The following is a 5,679-nucleotide window of genomic DNA, read 5'->3' on the forward strand; positions in this document are numbered from 1 at the left end:
TAACACTAGAAGACTAAAAGTTACCTAGAAAAATCCCATCGGAATAAAATTAAAAAATGAAAAATCTCATATGTCTGGAAACGAAATAATATTACTAAGAAATTCTTCAATTAAAAGGGAGGCTTACTTGTTAAATTCCTAATGAGTATAAGAGAAATTAATAAAAATAAATAATGATTAATGCTAAATGACAATAAGAATCCTTCCTATTCAAATAAGCAGGACATAGCTAAAACAGTTGTCAGAGAAGAATCTATTGCTTTAAATCTACTTTTTCAGAAATAAAAAACTTAATATCAAGTGAGTTAAGAATTCTACCCAAAAGGTTTGAAAAGAACAACAGAAGAAATCAAAGTAAACAAGAAGGAAAGAAATAATAAACATAGGGACAAGAATCAATGAAGAATGAACAAACAAATACAAACAATAGACAAACTAGACAAACACAACAAAAAACTTGTTTTTTCCTTTTGGAAATATAAACAGCAGGAAGTATCTTATTAATATTTCATAGTTAATGAAAATGTGAATCAAAGACTAATCAGCAAAAAGATTAATAAACAAGATACAGATGGAAAAGGGAGAAACAGCTATATGATACAGCTGGTAAGATAACTAAATTATGAATAACTTCATCTTGCTAAATTTGGAAACCTTATATGAACTGAAAATATTTAGAGAACACGATTGGTATTGGTCTATATTGGTAAAAGAAAAGCCTATATTGGTAAAAGAAGAAATAGAAAACTTAAATAAACCAGTAGGCACCAGAACATTAAAGTGGTAATCAAATACCTCCAATCTAAAAAGGCACCTGGCCCAGACAGTTTTACAGTAAAATTCTAGCCATCTCAAGTTAGAAAATAGAAAAATAACAAAAACTACCATTCTCGTTTTTGAGCTGAACATAACATTTGTTCCACAATTAGATAGGGATAATAATAGAAAATTACTGACCTCTTTTGCTTATGATTCCAGATACAAAAATCCTAAAAAAATTGTTGTAGCTTATTAAATGTTAATATTGAAAGTATTTATTGTCTTTTGGTAAGTTTGTTCAGAAGTAAAAGGATGGTTTAACATAATATAATTCACCACATTAATACACAAGAAGAAAAAAATCACATAATTATCTCAGTAAATGTAGAAAATATTTGATAAAGTTAAATGCCTATTTATATTGAAAAACCTAGAACACAAATCATACTTAATGGAGAAAGATGCATTACATTTTAAGACTAGTAGTAAGACAAGGATACCCATTACCCCCCATTGTTGTTAGCACAACACTGGACTTTCTAGACAACTGTAAATGAAGAACAAAAAGGATGGGAATTAGAAGGGAAGGAATGAAACTATCACTACTTGCAGATAATGTGATAATCTACATAGTAAAAATGGCAGATCCTACCATTAGAGTTAAGCAAGGTTGCCAGATGCAAGATCAGCTTATGCATTGCAATAGAATTTCTCAATACCAGCAAAAACTGATTAGAAAATATAATTTAAAAATAATATTCATGAAAGCAACAAAAACTATTACATATTTAGGAAATAAACAAGATCTCTATAGGTAAAATATTAAAACTTTTAAAAGCTATAAAAAGAAGCATGAATAAATGGAGTAATTTTTACATATTTTAGTCAATATAAAGTTGACAATATAAAGTTGTGTTAATTCTCCCTCAATTTTTTGATTTTTGAGACAGAGTCTAGTTCTGTTGCTCAGGCTGGAGTCCAGTGGCATGATCTTGGCTCACTGCAACCTCCTTCTCCTGGGTTCAAACGATTCTTGTGCCTCAGCCTCCTGAGTAGCTGGGATTACAGATGTGCACTACCACACCTGGCTAATTTTTCTATTTTTAGCAGAGATGGAGTATCACCATATTGGCCAAGCTGGTCTCAAACTTCTGACCTCAAGTGATCTGCCTGCCTTGGCCTCCCAAAGTGCTGGGATTACAGGTGTGAACCACTGTGTCCGGCCACAATTCTCCCCAAATTAACCTATAAAATCAAGGCAATCTCAACAAAATTCCAGTAGGATATTTTTAAGGAGCTTGATGATGTATTTTAGAAGTTGTATGGAAGATTAAGAGCTTCATGAATAACAACTTTGAGAAAGGAGAACACAGGGAGGAATGTTGCTCTATCAGATATTAAGATATATTGTATCAAGATATTAAGACATAGCCTTATTGTGGCAAAATAGAACAGAGTAACAGAGTAGAGCACTCAGTTGACAGACCCATGTACGTAAGGAATTTAATGAATGATAAAGATGACCTACTAAGGGAATTGGATCCTGTGGCAGATTCCATTCCCAAAGAGGATTGCAGCGTTATCTCCCTCCCATGTGTGCTTCTTTACAAAGTGACTTTGAGCCTCTTCCTGTTAGAGGTGAAATGTATGTTTCCTCGCTGTGATTCTGGGCAGGTTTGTGATGACAGTGGAAGTCATGCTAAATGATTTCTGAAGTTATATATAAAGCTAATATAGCCTGAGCAAGTGATGTTAAGGTTTTATAAAGTCATACAGCTTTTGAATTTTTCTTTGTCTTGGAACTCAGCCATCATAATGTGAAGAAACCCAAGCAGCCTGTGCAGAGGCGCTAGTGGAGAGGAACTCAGGTGCTCCTGCCCTCAGTCTTAACTGAACTCTCAGCTGACAGCCATCACCAACTTGCCAGCCACAGGAGTGAGCCAACTTGAGGGTGGATCTTTCAGTCCCGGTGGAGCCATTTCAGCTGACACTCCATGGTAAAAAGATGAACCATCCTTGCTGATCCTTGCCAGTGCTGCAGATACATGAGCAAAATAAATGTTTTTGTTGTTTTAAGCCACTACATTTTGGAGTGTTTTGTTATACTGCTGTGTTAAACAGGTCTCTGTGTCATACCATATACATATATTGGTTCTAAATGTTAAAGATAATACAGTTTGTGGAATATTATATAATAGACTATCTTTGTAACATAGGAGTGGGGAAGGATTTCTTAAGCAAAATCCTAAATACACAAATCATGTGCCCAAAATGGATGACTTTGATTAAATAGGAGGTAAGGAATTTTGCCCAATGAGAAATTGATAAAATGAACAGAAAGATAATTGTTTGGGTGACTCTAGTTGTAAATATCAACAGTCTAATATTTGGAATTTATAAGGAACTGTTGCAAATCAAGAAAAAAAAAGCAGCCCCTATGAAAAAGCAATCAAAGACTGAAAACTTTCAGTTTACAAGGAAGCTCATATGACTAAAAAGCATATGAAGTATGCAAACTCACAAATGAGTAGAAAAAAAAACAAGATTTTATGTTACACCTAGCTGAGTGGCAGAACTTGGAGAGTAGAGGTTATTAGTTTCTTAGGGTTGCCATAGCAAAGTACCAAACACTCGGTGACTTAAATAACAGGAACTTATTTGCTTATAGTTTCTGAGGCTAGAAGTTCAAAATCGAGGTGTCAGCAGGGTAGGGTTCTTTTAAGAGGTGTGGGAAAGAATCAGTTCCAGGCTTCTCTCCTAGCTTACAGTGGTTTGCTGACAATCTTTGGCCTTCCTTGGCTTGTAGATGCCTCATCCCAATCTCTGCCTTCATCTTCACGTTATGTTCTCCTGTGTCTGTCCATATGGTCTTCCCTCTATACATGACTGCCTTTGCAGCCAAATATTTTCCTTTCTACAAAGACACCAGTCATGTTGGATTGGGACCCTTCCTAATGACCTCAACTTGACTGCATTTTAAAACGTGGTCACATTCTGAGCTACTGGGAGTTATGACTTTAACATGTCTTTCTTGGGGGACATATTTCAATCCATAACACTGAGTATTGTGCAACGTTGGTGGGGATGTGAGCCTTCGAAACCCTCAGGCTATGCTGGTGGGAGGGAGAATGGGAGCAGCCTAGCAGTACTCAGTGAAGCCAAGTATACTCACACCATGTGACGCAGCTTTCCTAATCCCAGGAATACATGCTGGAGAATTTCCCATATAGATTTTTTTGTGTGTATTTTTAGTAGAGATGGGGTTCACCATGTTGTCTAGGCTGGTCTCAAACTCCTGAGCTCAAGTGATCAGCCTGCCTTGGCCTCCCAAAGTGCTGGGATTACAGCTGTGAGTATACCGCTCCCATCATAGCCTCCCATACAGATTCATAAGTACATATACGGGAAGATAATCACAGCATTGTTCGTGGTAGTGAGGAGTTGGAAACATTCTAGTTATCCATCCTTGTGGGGCTGGATATGTTAAATCTGGTGGGTACAGATTATGGAACAGTATGCAGCATCTAGGAGAAATGACTAGATGCATGCATGGCAATGTGGATAGATCTCAAAAACATCATGCTAGGTGAAAAAAGGAAGAGACCAGATGATATCTAAAACATGAGAACATAACATTTCTATACATTAAAATATATGCATACAAGACAATAGTCAAAGCACATATACATATAAGCACAATACAATGCTTGTCAATATGGGGAGAGAAACTGGTCTGTGGAATGGAGATGAAAGAGAATTAGTAAAAAGTGGGGCATGCAGGGTTGTGTGTTGACCTCAAACAGTAATGTCTCATGAACAGAAGAATTTGTTCAAATCAACCCTGAATCCTGAAACACACAAACACTTTCCCATGAAATACTCCACTTCCATTGATTGACTGACTGATTGATTGATTGAGATGGAGTCTCACTCTGTCACTCAGGCTGGAGTGCAGTGATGTGATCTTGGGTCACTGCCACCTCCACCTCCCAGGTTCAAGTGATTCTCCTACCTCAGCCTCCCAAGTAGCTGGGATTACAGGTGGCTGCCACCATACCTGGCTAATTTTTTTTTTTTTTTGTATTTTTAGTAGAGACAGGGTTTCACCATGATGGCCAGGCTGGTCTCAAACTTCTGATTTCAAGTGATCTACCTACCTTGGCTTCTCAAAGTGCTGGGATTACAGGCGTGAGCCACCATGTCCGGCCTGAAAATACTTTTATCCTATGAGAGTTTTAAGATCTTAAGGTTGGTGGAATGGGACATCAATTTTGCAACATTAAGAATTAAAAAAACAAAAAAGGAAAAAATATCTTAAGGTTGGAAGAGACCTTCCTTTCAACAGTCCTGTCTTGCCCTGCACTGCTTGTTGAGGGAGATACAAGAAAAGCAAGATGCACTTCCCGTCGTCAGGATGATTCATCTTGATGGGGAGAAAACATGCTCAAGAAACAATTCTGTGATGACGCAAGTCAGCATGCAGCTCAGCAAAGGGAGAGGGACTGGGGAAGAGCAGGATGTCTGTTCAAAACAAAAATAGGTAGATGGAATGTATTGACTTCAGAAGAATTTGCAAAGGACTCCCCAGGCCCTCAGCTTGCTGCCCACTGCCGGAAGCCACAAATTTCACCTGTTCTACCAGGAAGCTCACCTGTGACCTGCTGATGGTGAAGAGGCTTTGCGGGAGGGTGGGCTCACCTCCTGGCTTCAGTCAGATTACTTTTATACCTGGGGCTCTAGATTAAGATTTTCCTTGACCAGGTGTGGTAGCTCATGCTTGTAATCATAGCACTTTGGGAGGCTGAGGGAGGTGGATCCCTGAGCGAAGGAATTCAAGACCAGCCTGGGCAACAGGGCGAAACCTCATCTCTACAAAAAATACAAAAATTAGTCAGGCGTGGTGGTGTGCGCCTATAGTGC

Source organism: Mandrillus leucophaeus, unplaced genomic scaffold, assembly GCF_000951045.1.
Source record: "Mandrillus leucophaeus isolate KB7577 unplaced genomic scaffold, Mleu.le_1.0 Scaffold285, whole genome shotgun sequence".
Taxonomy (NCBI): domain Eukaryota; kingdom Metazoa; phylum Chordata; class Mammalia; order Primates; family Cercopithecidae; genus Mandrillus; species Mandrillus leucophaeus.